The following is a 27,579-nucleotide window of genomic DNA, read 5'->3' as shown; positions in this document are numbered from 1 at the left end:
GTCTAGTTCCAAGGGGCTTCCCTTTCTGAATCAAAAGACAAAACTTCTTAAAAAAAAAAAAACAAAAAAAAACAAAAGACAAAACTTCTGAAGGAAATCATTCTCCACCCCTACCCTTCTTCCTGTCTGGAACACAGATGCAATGGCTGGCAATGTAGCAGCTATCTGGAGAACATGAGGTAACAAGCATGAGAATGAAAGCCAACACACTAAGGATGATAGAAAAGAAAGATAGAGCTGGGTCCTCAATGGCATTGTTGAGCCGTTGCATCAGACCTGGATTGGACTACGTTTGTACATCAGACCTACACTTGGACTACGTTTATGAGAGACAAGTAAAGCTCTCTTTGTCAAAACTACCATAGTTGAGTTTTCTGTTGTTTGCTGCTGAATGCATTCCTAATTACAGAACTTATTGCAGTATTCCAGGCAGAGACAGGAGTGGTAGGTGTGAAAGTGGAGAGAAGCAGTCAGACTCAGGATATATTTTGGAAGTAGAACCACCGGGACTTGATGATGGGTTGGCTGGAAACAGGGGGTAAGGGATGGAAGAAATCAAGGATGATTTCTAGATTTTTGTCTAGATATGACAGATGGAAATGTAAAATCTTGTTTTCATTCAGGACACGGGAAAATTCTCCCACCACTACAGAAATAGCTAAGGAAGATAAAAACATCTTTGTGTTGCTCCCTGGACACCTGTATTCCATTGAGCCTAAGGGAAAATTGGGTTAAACTCATGTTAAATAATGCTGAAAAGGGTTGGAAATTCCTAACATCTATTATGAATACTGTAGCTGGAACATACACATTTTCTACAAAGCCTTCTCATCATCAAAGCTTTCTTTTCCATTGAGGTCCAGGTACACAAAACTAAACCCTGACATCGACCATTACGTTCTGGTTTTTATTGCTTGCAGGAATAGACTAGCATAATATCAATACCAATACTTCTAAAGAATATATTAATTTTTTGAATCAGTAGGATAATGTTCCACAGCTGGGTCAAATAAACATTCCAAACCAGAGCTTTTTTAAAAGAATGCATTCTTTAAAAACATCTACATCATTATATGCATATATTTTAACATCAGGTGAAAAAAAGAAAGATGACTTTGTATGTTTTCTGCCAATTACTTGCATCACGAAGGCTTTTCTTTTGCTGATGAGAGTATCCTAGGAATGCCAAACACATCGCCTGCTGCAACCAGTTGCTTCTAAGGAAGATGGATCACCCCCCACTCCTCCTAAGAGGGCAGATTTGAGGTACACGGATCGCATGACCCCTTCAATTCCCGTTTCAGCCCCAGCTGAAAGGACAGTAAATTCATAGGCGTGACATGGCATGACTAGGCTTGAAAGGGTGAACAGACCATTTAGATTCTCTCCCTGTCAGGAATTTGAAATGAAAAACTTTAAGTGAATAGAGCAATCTGCCTGGGAAGGTGAAACTTAAAAGTTATGAGGTAGAGCGATGCCCTGAGAGCAGACTGGAGGGCCTGAGAGGGAAATTAAGACTCACGTTGTTGGTGTGAGACGAAAGAGCCAGGCCTCGGTCCCTGGAGGTGGAACATTCCCCAGCCCTCCTCCCTTCCCTGCCCACCCTTTGGAAGCAGCAGGAGGAAACCTGGTTGCAGCCCTGGCAAGACAATGCTCAATACTGACACCAGAGACACTCAGGAAGTGAGCAAAGCCCTCTAGGTGACCCCAGAGCAGGGCTGCTTTCTGCACACCCTCCACCCTCAGGCCCCGTACCTCAGTGAGCTGAGCTAACTTGAGTCAGGCTCTGTCTTTTGAAATGCCCAACTAAAGCCGAAACAGTAACAAAAGTCTAATATCTCTTATAGTGTACTCAATAATTATTAACAAAAATTAATTATAAAGATAGAATTATTGTTGTAAACAATAATTACACCTTTGTGTTCTCTCCAGGCCCATGCTCCCTGACAATAAGCATCTGGGAGCATAGAATGCTTTCATACGAATGACCCTGGACAGTATTTTAGGCAAGGCGAACACAAACCCTACAGGAGGCATTTCATTCAAACTGGAACATTTCTGTGAAACAGAGGAGCGATGTCCAGGGAATATATCTGTGCAGCCTTACTCCACAGGCCTGGGCCGGGAGTTGTGTATGGAGGAAGGGGGTGGACGGGGACCTGCCTAACAGCCCTCAGGACAGCGTGGGATTGTGGCCCCCGTGGAGGACCACTTTGTATCAGTTTCCCCAAGGACAGGTGTTGTTTTTCACTGGATCGTGTTCTCAGGCCCACTCCCTGTCCGCCTTCTTCTCTCCTCTTCCCTTCCCCCCGATGTTGGTTTCATCGGCCCAAAGGCAGCCTTTTATAGTGTGAAAGTATTTGCTGACTGTAGGAGGAAGCTTGAGTGAATAAGGTAAAATGGAATTGCAAGAAATCCAGATGGAGATGTACATACTTAATACAGATTGATGAGTGTTTCCACTTATACAGGACACCGTTTCCACCAGGTATCTGCCACCTGGGTCCTGGGGGAAATGGCCCAATACGCAGGAATCCTTGCTTCTCTCCCCGCACCCTTCTCTGCCTGCCAGGTACCCAGTTAGTCACAGACTGATTGACTCCTTATTTGCATTTTAAAGGAGAAGGCTGTAGTCCTCCCTCCCCCCAACAATTAATCTAAAACAGGCGATAAGGGAGAAGCTTTATTTAGCTTCCTGGAAGACAGTAAGCAGGTCTTTCAGATTCTGCCATCTCTGTTTGACACTCTTTTTCTGATTCCTCCAGCTTCCTTTTAAACCAAATTTAACCAGTTCAAATACCTCCATATATTGTACGTGTGCACAGTCACTAAAGCAAACAAAAGTAAAATTTTCTTATGCTCTTTTGTCTGTCAAGCAAGAGACTCTGAATCATTCCTGACACACACCAGCCTTCAGGAACCTCGTCCTACAGTGGCCATGGGAAGTCCCTTTTGCGAAGTGATGCTTAAGTGAGAACTTTTAGGGGTGAGAAGAAACCAACCATGCTGGAACCAGCAAACTAGCAGGGGAAGCAGCATATGCAAAGGCCCTGAGTCAAGGCAAGAGCTTGACATATTTAAGGAATTAAAACAAGACCAAGTGAGCTGTAGCATATTGAGCAAATGGGAAATGGCAGGACTTGATCTTGGGGAAATACGTAGAGGACAGATTGTGTTGGGACTTGCAGGCCACAGTAATAGGTTTGTATTTTAGTCCAAGTATAACGGAAGCCTTTGAGGAGTTTAGGCTGTAGTGTCATAATATGTTTTATGTTTCAAACATGTTGATACCGGTTATATAATGTTCAGAAATGGGCAAAACTAATTTATGGCAATAGAAGTCAGGATAGTGGTTACCTTTGAGAGGTAATGACTGGGAAGAATTATGAGGGGAGTTTTGGGGATACTGATAACATCCTATTTCTTGACTCAGGTGTTGGTTATCCAGGTCTGTTCAGGCTGTGAAAATTCGAGTTGAACATTTATGGTTTGTGCATTTTTCTGTGAAAATTTTACTGAAAAAAGTATATATAAAGGATTACAATGTCTGGATGGAGAACATATTTCAGGGACAACGCAGAGGGGAGACCCCATAGGAAGTTATTACAGTAACACAGAGTGTATGGTGGCTTGAGCTGATATGGTGGCCTTCAAGATAGAGAAGAAGAGAAAGACAGGACACATTTTGGACTGAAATTGATAGAACTTGATGACGAAGTGGATATAGGAATTTTAAGGAAAGAATGACTCCCAGGTTTCTGACTTGAGCAGTTAGGTAAAAGGTGATGCCATTCACTGAGAATGGGGAGAAGCAGATTTGTAGGCAAAAGGTCAAGGATTTAGCTTTAGAGGTATTATGTGATTTTAGATACCCATGGAGCATCCAAATGGTGATATCATGTAGGTTGTTAGGTAGATAAATTAGTGCTCAGAGAAGAGGTCTCTGATAGAGGTATAAATGCTGTAATTGTACAGATTACGATAGAGTTATAAGAATGTTTGGGATCATTTAGAGAAAGAGAGTAGAGACAGTAAAGGAGAGGGACAGGATCCTGTCTTAAGGAGCTTCATCCCTGAGAGTGAAGGTAAAGAAGGAAGAGCCAGCCAAGGAGACCAGTAAGGTGGGGAAAAGAGCCAGCAATCATCATGTCTATCTAGGAGGATTGACTGGTGTCATGTGGTTGAAAAAGATGACAAAGAAAGGATCCACTGGAGTTGACAGTATGGAATGCTGTGAGTAACAGTGGTAAGAATCTCCATCACTTTACTAAGGATTCTAAGGCTTCTTTCCTCAGTAAAATGTCATAATAATTGTACCCACTTCTCAGAGCCTTTATGGGTAAAGCACTTCATATACTTGTATGAGGTTTGGTTAAATGTGAGTTGTTATATGAGCTAAGAAAATATGCTTGCATTTCTGTAAAATAAGTTTAATAATACTGTCCTCATAAACTTACTATGAGGAATAATGAAATAACATGTTAGAAAAGTAGATTAAAAAAAAAGAAAACTACAGGTAGGTTTGCAATCCCTATACTTGAGTTAATTATAACGAAGTATGCCTGGGAATAAGACGACCAAAGCAACTCTTCAAGGAAGTAAAAGACTCAATAGTAGGGTTAGACCCTACCGTCCATTTGTTTACGTCAGAATCCTAGAGAGAGGTAGTTGGGTGTCAGTAAAAACGGAAAGAGCTGTGTTGCAGAAAATGTGATAAAGCACCAACGTTTATTTCATTTTCTACAAAAACACTATCTGGCTTTGGCTCCCTAGGATTCCATTGCTGGTGTAGATGCTTCACAGATGTGCTGGGATTTGGCCAAAATTGTCACAGGGCAGAGCAAAGGCAACGGCCCAGGATGAGGGGATCCAACACCGGGACAGACAGAGCCATGGTGTTGTCCACAGGCTTTCAGCATGAAGGCCAAGATGAGGCCAGGAACACGAGGCCTTGCTCAAGGCCTTCATATTCTCCATCTTCCATACCTGGAGGTCTAGTTCTAAGAAGACAAGTACCCAGTCACTGCTGGGGCTGGCCCAGCACTGAGCCAATGTGGGTACTGGCGATAGTTCCTCTATTCCTTTGAACTGAAGATGGGCTAATTGGCCAGGTTTTCAGATAAACCTGATGGAAGGTCATCTTTGACAACCAACAAACAAAAAATACTACTCACTGATCTAGTTAGTAGAAGAAATGGAAAGAAACCCTAGAACAACTCTGGGAGCACACGGTTACTCATTCCTGGACCATTTGACATCAGGCATAGCTGCGAGGGAACCCCAGTCCACAGATGACAGGTCCCTGTTCTTCGTGAAGGGCAGGTGGTGGGGTGGTCAGGCTACCAGACAAAGAGCACTGACTGCTTGCGCAGCCACTGTGTTCGTGTCTCCCATTCGCTGGGATGGGTAGGCGGGGATCGGAGAAACAGATCAAGATCTTTTCAAAGACAAACACTAAGAAAGTAGGCTCAAAACACAGTTTAGCTGTCAAGTCCAAGTTAGGAGTATGGGAGTGAAAAATATTCAGTTTGCAGTCACAAAATAGGAACCAAAATCAAGTCAGGTTGGGAAGGAGACACTCACCGGCTATTCAAATTGGTCTCAGGAAGCAAATAACCAGCTAGGAAAAAAGTCTGGGGTCTGCAATGCCTGCATGTGTCTGAAAGTGTGTCTCCCTTCATCAGAGACCAGGGTACAAGCTAAACAATTCCCTCACGAATCAGCACATATCAGCTTCCAATATCAGCAACATGTCTCCAAGTCTCTTGAATTAACATTAAGAAAGGCTGCACCATTGTGAAATAGTTTCCAGTTGTTTAAACTTAAAGAAGAGTTAGATTGTTGAAATACATCTTTGATCACAGATAAGTTATTGAATTTCAATAGTTTTTGGTGTTGGCTAATTCAGTGATTAGTTGATATTTGTTCAATATTTAAGAACAAGGGATATACATGAATTTCACTTTTATGTCATTAGCATTTTGACCAACAATTCATGTTTTACTTTAAATTAGGAAGCCAAACTTAATTACTGATGATTCGTTAATCTTCATTTGTTTGGAAATTGTCTGAAAACTGCTAAATACCGCTTTTAGTATAGAATCTTGAATGATTGGAACCAGTTTGTTAGAAAAAAAAGAAAAAAATCTGAGTCTGGTTTACGTATGAAATAACCAAACCATTACATGATTGTTTGGCTTTCTTAACAATTGATTTTGAATTGTCATGTGTTCTAATTTCTACACACTATGGAAATCGTCATTAATATAACCAATACAAAGAAAAAAATCTAAAACTTACAAAAATGATTTGGGACTGTATTTTGTCATGATATATATGAATACAGCTCACAGTAAAGCTGAAATTTAGCAATCATCTAGTTAATTTATGTGGACAGATAAATTATCTGGTTGTCAAATACATAATCCAACCAATATTTCACTTTCTATTTTACACACATGACTTTAATGATCTGAGCATTTTACATTCAAGTCGTTTGCACCTGAAGTCTCTAATTAATTCATTTTTTCCGCATTATACCTTACACTGATAACTTAATTGCTTAGATATAAGGAATGGTATAAAATGGATTAGAGATCATTAATTACTCATTTTAAATGGGTCTTTATCACGTCAGTTACTTTTGACCAGGCAAAGTTGTGCACAAAAAAGTTTGTCTCTGTTCCTCAACAATTTCCCATCCTTAGCCCTCTCTCTGCCCCTTCCACCTCCTCAAGTTCTCTCCATTCATATTAATTACTCAATGTCATGAAACTTTCTCTTCCTTCCACCAACATTAGCTCTGACACACATTCAAAGGTATAAATTACTGATAACAGCTGAGAATGTGAGTTTTCTCAGTAGTACTTGAATTTTACCGACGTTCTAACATTTAAGCTAAAAATTTGAAGGCATCAATAAAGGGTAATGGAAATATTTAGGGAGGATACACTCCTTGCAATTGCCCTTGAAATTGTACCAAGTAGCAAGTTGCCTACTCCACCTGTGACTAAGGCAGGCAGGAATTCTGCACAAACCCCTTCTTCGCATAAAACTCTCCTTTGTTTTATATAACCAGAAACTGTTTATTTTAATCATTTATATATGTGTTTCTATTTTTCCTTCGTTCTTGTAAGGGAGAGCATGGCACAAGGTACACATAACTCTTTTATGCAAAATCACAATCTCTAGATGCCATTTCAAATGATTAATTTTATTTCACAGTGTTCATAAGAATAATACCTTACTTTAGGAGGTTTTTTTCACCAAGTTAGTTAGTTAAAAAAATAATTAGGTAATCACTAGTTCCTCAGTGGAAAATAAATTATGTAAGAGGCAAAATATCATTAGAAAAACAATTGGGTAGCCCCACTCTAAATTGTCTACAGTACAATGTACAGTATGCAAATGTTCATTCATTTGTTAATTTTAGAAGACAGCATTTCATTGAAATAATTGAAAACAGCTCATAGCCTGTTCTGTGAAGAAACAAAACATTGTTTGTGTTAATGTCAAGTAAGTTAATTATGTTTTGTAATCTTCAAATGGAGCATATAATTGATTTATGAAATTCTGTTATCATTGCATTTATCATTGTTAGTAACCAAGAATTCTAGTAGTTTCTTATTATTCCCAATGTATGAAATCAGCTGGGTATTCTATATGTTTAAAAACAATTCTATTCAGAAGACTTGTACTATAATAAAGTGAAGAATTTAAAACAATATATTAAAATGTGTTAAAACCACTGAGAAGATCACTGACTTTTATAAAATATTCCATTTATTGTAGTAATAATTTTTAATTCAGTAACACAACTATGCAACTTTTCTGTATTATTTGTAGAATTTTCATTAATACCACTTAAGATCAATAGCTTACATACAATTTTTATTTGTGACATGAAAACTATAGCATTTTAGCTGATCAACATTCTTTTACTCTGTTATTTTTAGGTCTTTATAATTATCTGAGAAATTTTCTGAGGCATTGAACCCATTGCCAAATATTTAGCTGAAAACAAAAATGTTTTCAAACAAATGTAGATTTAAAAAAAGCAGTAAGATTACCTCAATAACTCCCACCACCAGCCTTCCAACCACCACCAACACTACACACACTTTTCTTAGGATATTCTGTATCATATACAGCCCTCCTAAAGCAAGACATATTAAATAAAAAGAACACTCTTCTTAAATTCCCAGTTAATGTAAAGAATTATAACTTTTGAACTTCCTGTATTTCAGTATTTATTTTTAACACATTCATTGCTCAGATGACCTTGGACTTCAATAAATTCTGTATATTTGATAAATGAGTGCAAGTGTTTATCTTAATTTTAGGTTTAAAATTGTTAAAATCTTTTAACTGTATCTATTTCTCATAAAACAATTAAGAAACAATATCAGACTTTTAAAAGGGAAATTTTAAAATTTCATTTCATTTCATTATCTAAGTGTTTGATCATGCTTGGTATCCAGTAGACATAATCAGAAGAGTAGTTAATAAAGCAATGGATTGGGAAGGGATTGCTAGAGAATATAAACTGTATTACTTTTTAATATTTTAGTACAAAAATAAGGTCTTAGCAAACTTTTTGATATTCTACTACAAAAATAAGGTGTTAGCAAATAACTTACTTTATGTTTTTAATTGAATGTTCTTAAAATGACAATAGAATTATAGAAAAATGAGGTTATTTTCTTTGCTGCTTCCTGTGATTGTACATACCTTATTTTAGGCATTTACATTTTTATCCTAATAGAATGAAATACTTGAATGTATTCCATGTGCTAACATATAACAATTCTAGCACTAAAAAAATGTACCTCAAAATGTAAAAACTGCAGATACTTGAAAACTTGAGGCATTCATAAAACAAATAAGGAACATTTTAAATACACTTATTTCAGTGGGTTGAAGCAATTATGACTTATGATGTAACACAGCAGGCAACTCTAAACATAAAGAAGTGCCTTAAAAGTCTTCAATAAATTACCAATATTAAGATTTTGAAAGACAAAGAGATGAATAGGTAACGTTAAAAATAATAATGTAGTTTTGTAAAAATTGTATAAGTTGACTACCATATATTGGACATTTCTGATTTAGTTTTTTGCATTCCTAAGAACTATCTTGCCAAAAATTTGCTCTGAAGGTAATTAACTATCTTTCTAAATGGATTTTGAATCAAACATAAGAGTTCTACTTAAAATTTGCCTCTTCTTTTAATTCTAAGACAGTGGTTGTATGCCTTCTTTTACAGGGTAAATCTATCAAACAGAGATGCTTTTCTTTCTGAATTGCATACTGCTTTGCACTATTTAACACATGAAATGCTGGAAGTGGGGTACCTTAACACAGTGATCTTTATTCTACACTGAAAATTAATCAGTTCATGGACTTAGGAAAAGAAACCCAAGTTTCTCTTAAGAGTTTAATAAATGCTTTGCAATGTTAAAAAAAAAAAGTAGGCCTTAATACCTAATCAGTTGCATTCAGAGGCTAGATTTAAGAGTGGATAGAGTACCTGCCAAACTACAAATTCCAACTTTTATTTCTGAAGAAAGTGATCCTTGAGAGATGAGAAAGTTACTTATTTTAAGTTTTATTTGCCCTTGTATTTGTCTGTCATAAAATATCCTTTTCTAAAGGGCTTTTGAGTTTGCACTTAAAAAGAGAAAAATTATGATTAAATTAAAAGAAACATAGTGCATTATATGTAAGCTTTCCCACAAAAGAGGGAAGCACAAAAAACTTGAGTAAATCCAAGAAACATAATATAAGCATGAGACTTATGGACAATGCTCAATTTAAATTTCATATATTGTCAAATGACAGATGTCTATACCAGACTGTGAATACTTTAATTTTTAAAATCTCCTGCGGTCCTTTTTATCTGTTTCAGAACCGAAGCTGCAGTGTTATTTGTGAACTAGGCCTTATAGCTTGTTAATATTCTTTACTTCTTAATTTTGTGGAATATTCTAAAACCATCATAGACAGCCCTCTGAATTTGAATTTTTGACTTTAGCATCGATCTCCTTGTGTTTCAAAATCACAAAAAGCAAGGAGATCACCATAACTAAAGATGTCAAGATTAAAGTTTGAGGTTAGCCATCGAGCTTTCTCTTTGGGAAAAGAGTTTAACCCTGAAGTAATTCGAAATCTGCATTTTAATGCAACTTTTCTAACTGAAGAATACAAGAAACTGGGTGGTTACCCCCCCCGCCCCCCCCGTTTGAGAAAGACATGTTTTCCTTGTGGAAATCTGTAATCTGAAAAACTATTTATATAAAGGAGCAACTGTTGGAAATAACCTAAATGTTATTTCAAAATTTAAAGGCCGATTAATGTAGTAGTGGCGATAGAAGAGCCGAGTTACGAGGTCCAAGGCAGAGCGGCAGGTGGGCCTGCGCGTGCGTGGCTGGCGGAGCGAGTGGATTCCAGGACCCCGCCGCCCGCACCGAAAGATTTTCGAAGGCGCCAAGTTTGGGTGGCGCGTCTGATTTACTGCGGGGTCTGAGTTATCCGAGCACTCCAGGGGCCGGTGGCACGCACAGTGCTGTGTTGTTAGTTGACCACGAAAGGAGGACGCAGTGAGCCGGGGCGCACAGGACTGAAGACGTTTCTTTTCTAGGTGCAAAGCCAAGAAAGCGCTGACCGAAACGCCCCGGGACATTGCGGGGTTCAGTTACCACTGCGGTGATCCCAAGTCCACACCTTTACGGGCTCCGCTGCACCGGCCTGTAGAAGCCCTGGCGCTTCCAGCCTCAAGCCACCACATCTCTGCACCGGGAAGGAAGGAGGGCCCTGGAGGCAGGAGGCGGCTGTGCTGGCTCGCCGCGCAGCACGGCGCGGAACCCGACGGCGGGTCTGGCCGCTGTGCCTCCTTGGCCGCGGCCGCCCTTGCACGGGTCCGCGCGGGGAGCTGGGCCGAGACCGGCCGCAGCCCCCGACGCACGGACTTCCTGCCCGGCGTCTCCCCCCGACTCGTCCCTAGAGGCTCGGGGGCGGCGAGTGCCGTGGACCTAGCGGTGGGGTGCGGGCGCCGGGGAGCCGGGGGCTCCTCTAGCGCCGGCAAGGACGTCACTTTGAGCGAAAGACAATGTCAAGTGCAAGTGAAGAAAAAAAGGAGACAAGTACGAAGTAAATGTACCCAGGGCGCGTTGGACACTCTTACAACGGACACTCAGTCGACGGAAACCATCAGTTGAGGGTCGGGGGTGAGAAAACCTGATTTTCTGTTTACTGAACCGCCTCCCATTGCTCCAGAATTTAACCCCGAAGGAGCTTCGAGGCACCGCCCGCACCGTAAATCCCTGGGACTCGCACCCCGCAGACCGGCGTCCCGTGCCGCCTCTCAGACGGGCGCCCCGAGGCTGGCGCTGGCCCGTCTTTCCCTCCGGGCCCGCCTGAGGTTCCCGGCCGAGCCCGACCTTGGCCGTTCTTCCGGCTGCGCCCAGGAGAGGCCTGGAGGCCTGGGCCCGGCGCCGCTTCGGGCAGCAGGGCTCCGGGTTGGCCGGGGACGCAGCCCGGGCGCGAGTGCGCGAACGGAGCCGCGCCACTCCCGCCGCCGGGCGCAGGTGGAGGTGTTCTGCGGGCCGCTCACCCCGGGGCCGAAGGCGGGCCGGGCCCCCGGTTACCCGGGAAAGGTCTATTTTCGGGCCTCCCTCCCCCGCCCAGCGTGCGCCCTCCCCTCCTCCCCTCGGGTACAGTTTGTCTTTTTCGTTTTCTTTCCTCGACGCTTCTCGGTTCCTCCATCCCTTTGCGGCACGCGCCCACCACCAACGCCGCGGGCGAATTGGAGGGCTCTATGTGCCTGCCCCGGGGGTGTCGCCGCGGGCCCCGGGGCCGTCTCCCCTACGGGCCGGGGACCGAGGGGGGGGGCCGCCTTGCCGCCAGGAGCAGCGCGGGCGGGAGATGCGCGGAACGTCCAGGACGGGGAGGGGGCCGCGCCAGCGCCCGGGCCCTGCGTCCCTCCCCATCTGTCGGACCAAAGCTGCTGAAGCTGCAGAATTGCGCTGGCGCCCGTCCACCGGCTGCAAACAAAACCAAACAAAACGCGGCGAAAGGAAAAGCGAAATGGCGCTGCTGAAAATGGAGCCTCGGCCTCTAGGACGTCTTTCTTTCCTCTGTCTCTTACTTTGTCTACTTCGTGTTTCTAGTCCTTCAACGCCCCTCTCCTCGGCTCTCCTCCCTGTAATCTCTACCCCATCGCCCCTTTGCTTTTCTGATTAACAACCTCCTTTCCCCGCTTTTCCTTCTTTCCTTTCCCCTCTCGGTTCCTCCTTCTCCATTTTGTGTCACAGGCGCTTCTCTTCTCAGTTCCCTTTCTGGGCTCGCGCTCCCCCGCCCGTCTCACTTGATGTTTTCTGCGTGTCGGGGAGCGGGGGTGGTAGGGACGGTGAGGCTAGGTAGTGAGTGGGTTTGGTAGAGACAGGTTTTATTTAGAACCCAAACAGCTCCTTTAATTAGCCGTGCGCTCGCCCTGCGCCCTCGTTCCCCGCGGCTCTGCGCCCGGACTCGCGCGGCGCCGTCCCACCAGCCAGGCGTCACCGCCCAGGAGGCGGCTCAGGGCTTACGCAGAAGTGAATACCTTTTTATATATTTTAAGCTTAGAATATCGTTTTTGCAGTGATCGTGAGCGTGGCATACTTCGGATAGGTGGATCTCATTTTCCCAAGGGACTTCCAAAGACCATTTTAAGAGAAGCGTGCAGAGAAGACAGCAATATTAATCACTTTTTCTTGTTTTCTTTTGAGCAGAGGGAACCCCAAGCACTAAGATACTTATGTTTTTAAGGCCAGACTTTTTTGAAAATGACTTTTTCTTTTACACTCATAGTTGACTTTGATCCTTTAAAAAAAAGAGGGTGAACTCTTTCAAAAGAGACCGATGCTTTTGAATACATAACACCCCCCAATTGTGGTTCTCGGATAGTTTCTCTAGACGCATTATGATTTTGAGGTTCAAGGTCTCTAAGCGCTCTTCAGTGAAACAGTGGGAAATATGTTGCTACGTTAAAAGAGCAGAAGGTGATATTTCCTGACTGTGCTCTATCTTAGTAGTAGAGAGTGTCGGGGTTTGTTTTTGCTTTTTTTGGGGGGGGGCTAAGGGGGAATTGGGCAGAATTTGCCTTGGTTCTGTTAAAGAACCAGCTGATAGAAGCTATTTCAAGTGAAGAGCTTCAGTCAATACGAATCTTAAAGCAGTGACATCATTTTCTGACCTGAGTTCGTCTTTTAGTCATGGTAGAAAGGTTAGTCTCCGTACAATATTTGAAAATAAACTGATTTTGCTTCCCAGTATATTTAGTACCAACTACACTTCACTTTATTCCCAAATCTTCTGGCCAGTTTCACCTCCTCTAGAGGTCTGTCAGAACCATATCCTCCAGAAGAAAATACAAGTGCTCCTCCCGTATGTGATTCTAATGCTCTTGGAATTATTTGAAAAGATGTCAAACTTTTACAAGGAGAATCTTTTAAAAAATGTCTCAGGTTAGTATTCTTTGAAAGAATCTTAGAATGGTTCTTTTTTAAAATTACCTTCCTTGGTTTTCATTTATTGCTTTGATTAAAGTTAGGTTATGTTCATATCTTACTTTCAGACTATTTCTTTATGAAAGAAAGGAGAAAGGAAGTAGGTCTTGCAAGAACTAAACCAGTGGAACTAGGCCTTATTAAGAGCCTAAATCTGTGAATTGCTATCCTCATGATATGTTTATCAAATTGAGTTTTGCATGTGTTTTTCTCTGACTCAAATAGTTGACTTTATGTCTTTTAAAAATAGGTTTTAATCCAGGCTCCTGCTGCTTTGTTATGCTTTTCTCCTGGTAGATGAACAAATAAAATGAGTCTTACTGGAAGGGTAGGTAGATTTTCTTTTTTCCAGACAAGATTTCTAAAAATAGGCAAAGTTAGAAAGTTATTATTACCCTTCATTTTAATTGGAATGATTCAGTACTTAATACCAAGTTAATACTATTAAGATGTTATTTCCTGCTCAAAGGAGATAAATTAAGTCACAACTCAGTTTATTTTAGATGGACAACTTTGTATATAAGCAAGTGGGGCTAGAAAAAAGTATCATATATTTAGATATCTAGATATATAGTACTAGTAATGTTCAAAGCCCATCGAGGCAGTGTATTGGGGAGAAGGGTATAAATCAGACATGGTATCTGATGTTGAAGAGTTTACAGTTTGTAAGGAGGGATTAATTCCTTCTTTATTTTTTCTCATTTAAAAACAAACATTCATATGGACAAAAATAAAATTAGATCCCTACCTTACTCTACACACAAATTAAATTTCAGATAGACCAAAAACCTAAATAAGAAAAACAAAACTTTAAAAATATTGGAAGGAAATACAGGAGAATATCCTTATGACCTTGGTGTAGGGAAGGATTTCTTAAAACATTAAAATGCACAATCCATAGAGGACAGGATAAATTGAATTATGTTAAAATAAATCATATATATATGACAAAAGACATCATAAAAGGACAAATGGAGACAATATTTCCAAGACATGAACTTGACAAAGGATTAATATTCAGAATGTGTGAATAGCATATAAAGAATTTAATAATTTACGCATGAATAATCATGTAAGTAAAGGATACGGATATACACATGTGAAGTAAAAGTATAGTGCTATTACCAGGAAGGATACATATTGACTTCAAAAGTGATTTCCTTTTGGAGAAAAGGAAGGAGGGGAATAGGAAGGAATCCAAAGGGGGTATCAATTCTTTATAAAAAGATCAGAGCCACCTATGGCAGGATGTTAACCTTTTTGTTGTTTGTACTTTATCATAAGATTATTATAATTGGACTTCCCTGGTGGTGCAGCGGTTAAGAATCCGCCTGCCAATGCAGGGGACACGGGTTTGAGCCCTGGTCCGGGAAGATCCCACATGCCGCGTAGCAACTAAGCCCGTGTGCCACAACTACTGAGCCTGTGCTCTAGAACCCGCGAGTCACAACTACTGAAGCCCGTGCACCTAGAGTCCGTGCTCCACCACGAGAGAAGCCACCGCAATGAGAGGCCTGCGCACAGCAATGAAGAGTAGCCCCTGCTCGCTGCAACTAAAACAACAAAAAAAGAAAGCCCGCGAGGAGCAACAAAGACCCAACACAGACAAAAATAAGTAAGTAATAAATAAATGTATTGAAAAAAAGATTGTTATAATTTATTTAAAAATCTTTGGAACTTCCCTGGTGGTGCAGTGGTTAAGAATCTGCCTGCCAATGCAGGGGGCACGGGTTCGATCCCTGGTCCGGGAAGATCCCACATGCTGCAGAGCAACTAAGCCCGTGTGCCACAGCTACTGAAGTAGAGCCTGGGCTAGAGCCTGGGCTCCGCAACAAGAGAAGCCACTGCAGTGAGAAGCCCGCGCACCACAACGAGGAGTAGCCCCCGCTCGTGTAACTAGAGAAAGCCTGTGCGTAGCGCAGCAGCAAAGACCCAACACAGCCAAAAATAAATAAATAAATTTATTTTTAAAAAATCTCTAACATCAATTCCTAGTGCAAAAAACAAACAATGACACTTTTCTTTTTCTTAGTAATAATCTTTGTAGGATGTTGTTCACATATATGATGACAAAGTAAACACCATTCCTTAGTATTTTTCCTCTACTGTGTTTGTTATATGATGTTCACATCACAGAGATTTCCCTAGTTTGGTGTTTCTCTGTTGTAAGCTTATTTGTTTTCTGAATACATTTAGTGAGAAGAGAAAACATGTTTGAAACTATGAATAAGCATAAGAGCATTTATTCTTATATGATCTAATCATTAAAAATGCTTTTAAAAGGAAGTAAATTAAAAACCTTCCACACCATTATAGAAACACTTTTGAAAAATCAGTCTCAGGCCTAGCATGCAAGATGTTACTTTGGCACGTCTAATTTTTTTGTGCAGATTATCAGGAATTGGTATTTTGGAAGTATATATGTGGTCTCGTGTTCTCATTCTACATGGCAGGAGTTCATACAATGTATATTTCTACCGTTGCTACTTTTCACTAACAGAAGTTTTGTTTGCTTGTAACTTTCCCAGGGACTATTCATAGTATGGCAGCACTGAAATGATGTAATATTTCATTTGCTTTGAGACTTTATGTTTGTTAGTATTAGGCCAACAAGCATGGGGAAGCAGCATGGTTATTGTTTCGCTTACTCATGTGTGAGCTGAGCGAGGGGCGTTCCCACATGGTATGAACTCCTGCCGTATGCATTGGTGGGCGACGCCAATACAATCATGTCAAATGCAAGTGCCGTGAGACGCATTACTCTTTGGGCACATATGGCTCCTGCTCATTATGCCAAAGTAACCTTCTGGAAGTCCTAAAACTTTACTCAGAAACCTTTTATGACTCCCTAATGCCAACAGAATTACAGTCCAAGTCTCTTCTCTGGCAGTAGAGGCCCCTGTACCCTCATTACACTTGCATTTCCAGCCTCATTTCCAAAGACAACTGAAATAAACTGTCTTCTGGCTGCTAATCTGTATTATTTGTACTATGTTTATTAAAAAGAGGGGTCCATACTCACTTGTCTCTCTTTTCTTTCTTCCTGTATAAATTAGAATGTAATAGAAAACCCAGCTGAAACAGAAGGTTTTTTTTTGTTGTTGTTGTTTGTTGTTGTTTTTAACGTGACAAGAAGTCCGTAGGTAAAGAGTTGCTAATATTTTCTCAGGGGTTCAGTGATGTCACAGCTCTGAAATTCACTTGACCTTTACCTCATGGTTGTAGAATGGCTGCTACACTTCAAGTATCACATCTTCACCATGGGTGCAAAGGTGGGAAGGCAGGCAGAAAGTTTATTCTTCATCAGCCTTAGCCTTGTAGAGGAGGTAAAGTATTTTCCAAAAACACCCCACCAAAGGATTTCCTCTTACATCTCATCAGTCAGAATTTTGATATAGTTTAGGAACTGGGCCCATGTTTCCACATCAAAGGGAATCTTCTCGATGCCTAAAGAAAACTGAAGTTCTGTATAGCAAGGAGGAAATGCGGGAGTGGTTTTTACTTAGTAAGCACTGCCACGTCTCCTAGTTTGCACCTCAGCATGTGCAAACCAGTTTGTCCCTGTCCCTCTCTAGAAACATCTTTAACTGCTATCATCAGTGACCTTTGGACTTTTTAGTCTAATGGACACTTTATTTTCTAACCTGCTTGAGCTTCTTGTGGGGCTCACCCACACGCTCTTTGAAATTTATTCATCAACTCTCCATTCATCACTTACTTTGTATCAGGCACTCTGCTAGGTGAGGAGAATACAGAACCAAATCAGGCATAGTCTTGGCCCTCCACAAGTTTATAGTCAAGCGGAGAAGACAGGTGAACAGGTAAGTGCAAAAATATTAGAGGTGCTGTGATAAAATGAGATAAAGTGGGGCACAGAGAAAAGAGCAGTCATTTATATAACTCAGGTGCTAGGCCCCTTTTCAGGGGAGGAAGGGGTGGTACAGCCATTAACAAAGACAGTCTTACTGTTGCTTTGTTGGTTGCCCCTTTGCCTTCTGCCCTAGAAAAATACAGACCTCTATAGAAAAGGGGGAGAAGATGAGGACCACGGGGCTGGTCTCTCCCCTTTCCTTGGCCTGACAAATACATGTGAAATTCTGAAGAATAGTCAACCAATTTTTTTTTTAACTTCAGATTATCCAACTCATACAGAATCCACCCAGTGTAGGGGCTGTGGAGTGACTTCCTTGGTTTGTTTACTTCATCTTGTGTTCTCTTAAGGGTATCCGGTCTCACCCCTAAACCCTGGGTAGGCCATGTCTCTACTCTCTTAGAGCCAGAGTCTGACCACTCAGGATGGCAGAAAGGACATGTCTGGAGAGATGCAAGTTTGTCTGCTGGATTGAAGAGTAGGACCAGGGAAGAAGACAAGGCGTGATGAGAGAGATGAAGCTGGAGCGGTGGGTACCAGTTTATGTCATGCTAGAGGGTTTGAAGATATTTGGTAGGTCATAGGTACCCAAACTTTCTCAGTTCACTGCACCCTTAGTGTCTCTCTAATTTTTTCATGATGCCCTAGGCCAAGAGAAATAACAGTTCCATTCATTACGTAGTTCGTTCCAAATGCCATAATAGTGGTAGTTTGTGTGGTGTCTGATAGATGTTGCTGCGTTTCCCTCAAAAAAATTAAATAGCCTATAGCAAACCTGAGTTCACTGCGGTGCCCAAGGGTGACTTGTGCATAGTGTGGGAACCATGGTATAGGTTATTGAAACTTTTTCATTTAGTAAATTATTCAGTTTTGTGTTTTCGAAAGATCACTCTTTCAGTGAATTGGAGGCTTGTATGGGGTAAAGGCATGATGGGAGGTAGGGAGTTAATGGCAGCAGTTTACGGAAGAAGTGATTAGGCTGTAACATGCCGCACACTAATGAGAATGCTGTTGGATCTAAGATATCTTATGGAGGTAGAGTGGATAGGATTACCTTATCAGTCGGTTTTGGGAGAGGGAAAGAGATAGGATGATTCCTAGATTGCAGGTTGGGTTAAAGGGTACATGATAATAGAAATGTAGGAAAAACATGTCTTGGGAGAAAGAGTTCCTTTTCTTGGCATGTTGAATTTGAGAGGTTTCTTAAGGACAAGATGGATATATGGTGTTGGACCTCAGGAGCAGTTCTGGAAGAGAAATGTAAATTGATAAGTTGTTTATATAGAGATTGGGGTTGGCATCATGAGACTAGGGAGGAAGCAGGCCAGTGTTTAGACAGTCAACGGAGGAAGAGGCTCCTGCAAAGGGGATAGGACCAGGAGAGGGGTCACGAAGCTTGTACAAGGCAGTGTGTTTGGATGAAGCCAGGACTCTACTCTTACCATTCTGTTCTATGGACGTCTGGGTCTAACTGTTTCCTGTGGTGGGATCCCCTGGGTAGAGCTTCATAGGGGCAGCATCACAAAGAACTCTGACTGATCTTCGTGCTGCAGTGGAGACGGTGGAGTTGGGAGGGTGAGGGGCTCGGGAGAGGTGAATGGCACACGTCCAAGGAGGGTTCTCTGCAGCACCAACTCAGCCTTATGTCCAAGGAGCCGCCCATTCTGGGCCCCCAGGAGAGGAGCACCATTTTTATGCCCACATTTTAAGAAAAAATAAGGTAATGGTCTGTTTACAGTATCAAATACAATACAGTGATAAAGTAAGAAGGAGTGGTGAAAGTCCATGGAGTCTGACAATTTGGAGGGTCTTGGTGACTTATTGAAATACTTTTCTGCAGTAGAGGGAGGCAGAAACCCAAGGAGCAAGGGAGACAGTCATGTAAACAGATAATAACAATGTAATGTGATAAGATACAAGGTTTCCTATCAGGTAGGGTAGCTTTCTCCTGCCTCTGTCATTCACTAACCACTTCTTATCAGTGCCTGTCACTGGCAGGCTGATCTCTGACGGCTCTGAAACATCTGTTCCCTGGGTTCCGTTCTAGTTCCTCTCTTCTCTGCTTGCTCTTCCCCAGCAATTTCCTCCCATCTTAGGACTTAAACCAGCACCACCAGACACTTGATTTCTCAATCTATATCTCTAATTCCCTGACTTTCTGACGTTAAGTTCTGCATTTCCAGAAACGTGCATGGGACTGGGCATGTGCAAGGTTTTCAGTCACTGTGTACTGATTTAAAATTTAATCCTAAATAAACTGATAATACAGAGGTAGATTTAGATATCAAGCCACTGCATTTTACAGAGTGAGTAGGTAAGGAAATGTTTCCTGCCAGATTTGTCATCAAATTTCAGTAATTAACCGGAAACCAGGTGACAGTTTCAACACGGGAGTTGGGTTAGACCCCGCTAGTCACAGTGAACAGTAGATTAGAATACACAGATTTGCAAATCAGAATGCAGGTTCCACTGCTAACTTTGGGCACTTTTGCTAATTCTCTGTGCCTTCATTTCTACACTAGTAAACAATTCAAAGGCACAGTTATGTTTCCTGTTTTTACTTATTTTAATTGAGATATAATTTGCATACCATAAAATTCACTCCTTTAAAGTGTACAGTTAAGGGTATTTACAGAGTGTGCAACCATCATTGCTATCTAATCCCAGAATATTTTAATCATTCCTCAAAGAAACCCCATGCCCATTACCAGTCATCCTCCAGTCCCCCATTCTCCAGTCCTTGGCTTCTGCTTTCTCTGTAGATTTGCTTATTCTGGACATTTCATACAAATGGAACCATACAATATGTGGTCTTTGAGTCTGGCTTCTTTACCTTTGCATGAAAAAACAAATCAAAACAAAACAAAAAACAAAAAACAGCGTGAAGTTTTCAAGGTTCATTCATCTCATAGCATGTGTCAATACTTTATTCCTTTTTATGGTGAAATCATATTCCATGAACTGGACATAGCACATTTTGCTTGTCAGATCGTCAGTTAATGGATTAGGTTGTTTCCATCTTTTTTTTGTTGTTTGTTTGTTTCCAGCTTGAGCTATTGTGAATAATGCTGCTGTGAACATTATTGTATGAGTTTTTGTGTGGCCCTATGTTTTCAAGTGCTTAGGAATAAAATTGCTGGGTCATATGGTGACTCTATGTTTAACACTTTGTTTGTTTTTTGCGGTATGCGGGCCTCTCACTGTTGTGGCCTCTCCCGTTGTGGAGCACAGGCTCCGGACGCGCAGGCTCAGCGGCCATGGCTCAGGGGCCTAGCCCCTCCATGGTGTGTGGGATCTTCCCAGACCGGGACACGAACCCGTGTCCTCCGCATCGGCAGGCGGACCCTCAACCACTGCGCCACCAGGGAAGCCCTATGTTTAACATTTTGAGGACCCATCAAACTGTTTTCCAAAGTAGCAGTATCACTCTATGTGCTCACCAGCAATGTAGGAGTGTTCCAGTTTCTGCACCTCCTGGTCGACACTTGTTATTGTCCATCTTTTTTTATTATTGCATCCTTGCAGATGTGAAGTGATATCTCATTGTGCTTTGATTTACATTTCCCTAATGACTAATGATATTGAGCAGTTTTTCATGTGTCTGTTGGCCATTTGTATAGCTTCTTCCAAGGTATGTCTACAAATCCTTTGCCCATTTTTAAATTGGGTTATTTTTCTTTTCATTATTGCAGTTTAAGAGTTTTTATATTGATATATTCTGGATGTTAGACTCTTATCTGATATATAATTTGCAAATATTTTCTTTCATTCTGTGGGGTTTTTTTCCCCTCACTTTCTTGACAGGGAACTTTAAAGCACAAAAGTTTTCAATTTTGATGACATCCAATTTATCTATTTTTTTCTTGTTTTACTTGTGCTTGTATTTTTTTTTTAAAGAAATTGTTGCCCAATCCAAGGTCATGAAAATGAAGGCCTACGGTTTTTTCTAGTAGTTTTATGATTTTAGTTCTTACATTTAGGTCTTTGATCCATTTTGAGTTAATTTTTGTATATGGCGTGAGTTAGGGATCCAACTTCATTCTTTTGCATGTGGATACGTTGTCCCAGAACCATTTGTTGAAGACTGTTCTTTCCCTATTGAATTGCCTTGGCACACTTGTTGAGAATCAGTTGGTTACAGGTATCTGGGCTTTCAATTCTATTCCATGATCTCTATGTCTATCCTCATGCCAGTACCGCAACTGCAATTCCAGAACTGTAAAGTGAATTACATTGAAGACATTCTTATTCTCAAATTACTTGATAATTCAAGAGACTTGTCAGTTTGGATTTTCTTTCATACCTTATTGAAAAAGAAGCCTTGCATTAAAGTCTCCCATCTAAAATAAGTAAATTATATGCATAAATCTAAATTTAAGTGCTCACCTGCATGAACCTTTTATATAATTCTACTTTTACGTTGATGATATGGGCTTTGGCAGTTTCTCTGTGTATTCTGTGAAGCAGTTAAAAAGTCAATTATGAACTGAGACTTTCAATTTCTTATTGTTAGAATGCTTAATGTTAATTTAAAACCTAGTGTACGACTTCAAGCAAAAGCCTTCAAATTATTAATTTTAAAGAAATATGTATTTGTTATGCCTGTGAACTTAGACAAACGATTTTTTTTTTTTTTTTTTTTTTTTTTTTTTGTGGTACACGGGCCTCTCACTGTTGTGGCCTCTCCCCTTGCGGAGCACAGGCTCTGGACGTGCAGGCTCAGCGGCCATAGCTCACGGGCCTAGCCGCTCCGCGGCATGTGGGATCTTCCCAGACCGGGGCACGAACCCGTGTCCTCTGCATCGGCAGGTGGACTCTCAACCACTGAGCCACCAGGGAAGACCTAGACAAATGATTTTAAATGTCTCTATTCTAAATGTAAGAATTCTCAGAAATGAAAAATCTCTTCACTCGGGCAATAGAATTTCTTGATTCAATTTTAGTCTTTGTATTTCTGTTACTGGCAATCTTAATAGGAAAAGAAAGCGTAAAAAACATTCCCTAGGTTAGAAAAAATATGGTAGTAAGGTGAAGCTCACATGATGGGGAAAGAATTCTCTTGAACTGCCGTAGACAGTTGTATTTGGTTCTTTAGCTCATAAAGAAAGTTGGATTTTTTTCCCTCTAAGTAAACAGATCACAAACTCTTTCCTGGTCTTGACAAAGGGGAACCCTTGGCACAATGTTTCTGTTGAGATCCCTTGTTGAATTGTGCATAGATCCCCTGTTATCTCTGAAAGGATTTTTGTGATTATTTAGACAGTGCTAAATCTTTGAAAAATCTCTGCTCCCTATGTTTTATTGGTCATGCTTAAGAGCTGTGTGATGGTTAATTTTATGTGTCAACTTGACTGGGCTAAAGGATGCCCAAAATGCTGGTAAAACATTATTTCTGGATGTGTCTGTGAGGCTGTTTCTAGAGGAGATTAGCATTTGAATCAGTAGACTGAGTAAAGAAGATCCCCCTCACCAGTGTGGATGGGCATCATCCAATCCATTGGGGGCCTGACTAAAGCAAAAGGCAGAGGAAGGACCTTTCTCTTTGAACTGGGACATCTTTCTTGTTCTGCCCTCAGACTTTGGTGCTCCTTTTCTTGGGCAGGACTGGGACTTACATCATTGGTTCCCCTGGTTCTCAGCCCTTTGGGCATGGACTGGGCCTCCAGCTTCTAGATGGCAGATCGTGGTTCTTTTTAGCTTCCATAACCTCAGGAGGCAACACTTCAGAATAAATCTCTTTCTGTATATGTATATATGTCCTATTGGTTCTGTTTCTCTGAAGAGCCCCAACTAATACAAACTGTTTTGTGGCAGCCAGTCCAGGACAAGAGGCACACTTGTCCAAACTCTGATAAACCCCAGCAGCTCCATGTGAGTCTTAGTTCAGTTTCAGAAATTCAGATGTATCTGTTCACCAAGAGGTTAACAGGTGAGGAAGACTTGATTCTTTATAACCAAGTGATAAAGGATTTTATTTTATTTATTTATTTATTTATTTATTTTTTGCGGTACGCAGGCCTCTCACTCTTGTGGCCTCTCCCGTTGTGGAGCACAGGCTCCGGACGCGCAGGCTCAGTGGCCATGGCTCACGGGCCCAGCTGCTCCGCGGCATGTGGGACCTTCCCAGACCGGGGCACGAACCCGCGTCCCCTGCATCGGCAGGCGGACTCTCAACCACTGCGCCACCAGGGAAGCCCAAGGATTTTATTTTTGAACCACAAAACTCAACGACCATTCACTGAGGGCTTCATCCCACCCAAAAATCATAGGCAACGGTTGTTCCACTTTCTGGTGGCTATTTCTCAGGAGATGAAGTGTCAGGTCATAGTGATTCAGTGAACATATAACTGAAACAAACAAAGAAGAGGTACAGTTAGGGGACTTTAAAATAAAATTTAAATTATTATTTCAAGAATATTCCTGTTTAAATAGTTGAGACTGTACATATGATGTTGAGGAATCCTGAGAAGTTCTGTTTCTGCCAGACTCATGATCGACATCACTCATCTCTCTGTGCTTCTTCTAGCCTCATTTTTTTTTTCATTTTACCATTATTTCGGATTGATGTTACAGTATCCAGTATACTAAATGTGTTAGAGGGAGCAAAAGCACCTAACCTGAATCTAGTCATCAGGAAACACCAGACAACCTGACATTTAAGGACATTTTACAACATAACTGGCCTGTACTCTGCTGAAATGTCCAAGTTATGGTATGTAAGAGACAGAAAGAGACACAGACTCAGGAACTGTTACAGATTAAAGAAAACTGAAAGACAGGACAATGACATGCAAATTACGATCTTAAATTTTCTTTTGCCATAAAGGACCTTATTGGAACAACTGGTGAAATTGGAATAAGATCTACAGATTAAGTCCTAACCCTAATGGTGCCGTATCAATGTTAAGGTCCTAATTTTGATCATTGTTCTGTGGTTATGTAACAGAATTCCTTAACTTTAGGAAACACACTGAAGTATTTAGGGGCTATTACATCTGCAATTTACTCTTAAACAGATCAGAAAAAATTAAATATTGAGAGAAAGAAAGAGAAAAGGATAAAGTCAGTGTAGTAAGATACTAACATTTGGGAAATTTGAATTCTTTGTACTATTCTTGCAACTTTTAAGTCTGAAATCATGTTTAAAAAACCTTTAAACTAGTGGAAGATTTTTAAAGTCTCCAAATTATTTTTAAAAATGTCCATTGTACAGTACTCAAGAATTACTGTGCACTAAAAAAAAAAAAAAAAAAGAGGCAGGGATAGACTAGCAGTTAAGTGAGTTGTCTGGAGAAGAATGCCTGAATTTGAACTCTCCCTGTCACTTACTAGCTGTGTGATTTTGGGTAAGTTACTTAACTTCTTAGTTTCTCTACCTGTAAAACGGGGATGATAATAATGGAACCTACTTCACAAGGTTGTTATAAAATTTGAATGAGTAAATATTTGCAAAGGCCTTGGAACAGTGCCTGAAACAAAGTCTTATATATGTGTTTGTTAAATGAATAAGTCTAGAAAAGCACTTCAGCCTTAACGGTACCAAAATCACCTTTAGAAATAGCAGTATTTTTTTTTTTAACATCTTTATTGGGGTATAATTGCTTTACAATGGTGTGTTAGTTTCTGCTTTATAACAAAGTGAATCAGTCATACATAAACATATGTTCCCATATGTCTTCCCTCTTGCGTCTCCCTCCCTCCCACCCTCCCTAAATAGCAGTATTTTAAACTTTAAAAAAAATGTTAAAGTTTTTCTAGAGACAGTCGATTTGGATTCTTATTAGTCTCTTCTTTGATCAGCTTGGGATTCCTGTTGCTTCCTTTGATAATCTCTAGTACTAATTTTTTAGTCAGCTTCATATTAGGAACCTGTAAACTCCACTAATATTTTAGAACAAATATTGAATATAGATAGCTCTTTCACTTTCACTATTATTTCAATTATTCAGTACATTTATTTAGCATGACTAAGTCAAGTGCTATGGGAGGTATAAAGATGGATAACATTTCTGACCTCAAGGAGTATATAGGTTAGAACGGAGATTCAATAGGTGCAAACATGGCCACAATATAATGTGAGGTTTGGCCAAGGAAGAAGTGCTAGATGGTTTACAAGAGGGAAAAATTTTATCTAGCTGGAGGGATCAAGAAAGGTTTCATAGGATGAGGCCACTATATGAGCTTGAAGGAGAAGTAAGGCTTTAATAGGCAAGATGACGAACGAAGGATATTCTAAGTACAGGGATGAGTGGATAAAAAAAAAAGGTACAGCAACAAGGAGCAGCAGGTGGTACCTTGGGCAAGTTATTTAAAGTTTAAATAGGCTTGGGGTTTAAATTTTAAACCATTATAAGCCTTAGTTCCTTTATCCATAGAATGGGAATAACAATAGTATCCATCTTACAGAATAGATGAAAGATAAATAGAATGCATGTATCTGACAGTAAATGCTCATTAAATGTTATTATTCTTGGTACACATTTATTGGAGCTTACGTTTTATGTAGGGAAATTGGAACATGGAATGTATTGGATTAATATTAAGTAGTGAAGGGACTTCCTTGGTGGTACAGTGGTTAAGAATCCGCCTGCCAATGCAGGGGACACGGGTTCGAGCCTTGGTCCGGGAAGATCCCACATGCTGCAGAGCAAATAAACCCGTGTGCCACAACTACTGAGCCTGAGCTCTAGAGCCCACCAGCTACAAATACTGAGGCCGCATGCCACAACTAATGAAGCCTGCACACCTAGAGTCCGTGCTGTGCAACGAGAAGCCAGCGCACTGCAACGAAGAGTAGCCCCCGCTCGCCGCAGCTAGAGAAAGCCCCTGCGCAGCAACAAAGACCCAGCGCAGCCAAAAATAAAAATAAATAAATAAAAATTAAAAAAAGTATTTAGTGGAAAGGAGGAGACAAAGTCAAAGTTCAGAGATGTTGCAAAGGTAGAATCTATGACTTTGTGACTGACCCAATATAAGAAAAGCCTTTATCTTTTAAAATTTTTATTTATTTATTTATTTTTATTTTTGGCTGCGCTGGGTCTTTGTTGCTGCGCAGGGGCTTTCTCTAGCTGCGGCGAGCGGGGGCTACTCTTCGTTGCAGTGCGCTGGCTTCTCGTTGCACAGCACGGACTCTAGGTGTGCAGGCTTCATTAGTTGTGGCATGCGGCCTCAGTATTTGTAGCTGGTGGGCTCTAGAGCTCAGGCTCAGTAGTTGTGGCACACGGGTTTATTTGCTCTGCAGCATGTGGGATCTTCCCGGACCAAGGCTCGAACCTGTGTCCCCTGCAATGATGTCAGGATTTCAACTTGGGCTGCTGGAAGAGTGATAGTGTCCTTAAAGGACCACAGGGAAAAGATAACTTTTACTCTACATCATAAACACAGGGCACTGGGCTAGTGCTTTATTCGTGATCTCTCATATTTGAAGAACATCCTTTGGTGGGATCATACTTTATACAAGAGCATTTGTTATTTACAGTGTTCTAGGATGAATCATGTTGTAATACTACCAAACCTTTCAAATATGGATTTACTTGAGCTTGCTTTATTTTTTTAATTAAAAAATTACCTAAGGTAACGTTTATATGCCTTCAAAAATTCTAACGATGCTATGGTTAACTATTCATTGAGTGAACAGTTCACTGACTACCAGCTCTTTACCAGGTACCATCTCCTCAGTGATTTGGTTGACTTTAATTCAAGGTTTCCTATCCATTTACAGGAAGTAGCTGCAAGGAGGAGGCTATTCCCAGGGCTTTGGTCTGTACGCACTCCCCATACCTGAAATTTTATTGGAACTGTGGAAATGGGGCAGTGGTTTTACTTTTCACTCTGCCTTCAGTGGGACTCCCTGGAAGAAGTGCTGTGCCAGTGACTGGTATTTCTCCTGAATAAAGCATCTTGGCCTTAATGACCGCAGGTTTGGATCCTCTGGTTTCATCTAAATTATACCCTCTGATTGATTTAAGATGTTATTTTTCTTTCATTTCTTTTAAACAGAACTACTGATCTTTGAAAAATTTAAATAGCATCTGTACGACAATTTGGAAGCGAAAGAAATATAATGTGTTATTTTCCAATAGCGTCTCTGACTAAGGCAGGGCAGCTATTATTAATTCTGTGGTCTCTGAGTTCGAATGGAATCTCCCTTTGGCGTCTGCTCAT

General features: G+C 40.9%; 1 long non-coding RNA gene across 1 annotated transcript; it reads left to right on the top strand.

The window, feature by feature from the left end:
- Positions 1 to 12,009: 12,009 nt before the first annotated feature.
- Positions 12,010 to 27,315, top strand: LOC309818045. Its single transcript, XR_014296307.1, has 5 exons — positions 12,010 to 13,261; positions 13,359 to 13,872; positions 14,888 to 15,159; positions 17,766 to 17,944; positions 27,137 to 27,315. It is a non-coding gene; the product is annotated as an uncharacterized lncRNA (long non-coding RNA).
- The last annotated feature ends 264 nt before the right edge of the window (positions 27,316 to 27,579 follow it).

Source organism: Grampus griseus, assembly GCF_964374135.1.
Source record: "Grampus griseus genome assembly, chromosome: 2".
In the NCBI taxonomy this organism is placed as follows: Eukaryota; Metazoa; Chordata; class Mammalia; order Artiodactyla; family Delphinidae; genus Grampus; species Grampus griseus.
Note: the sequence above shows the minus strand (reverse complement) of the source record. Positions and strands in the feature narration are given on the sequence as shown.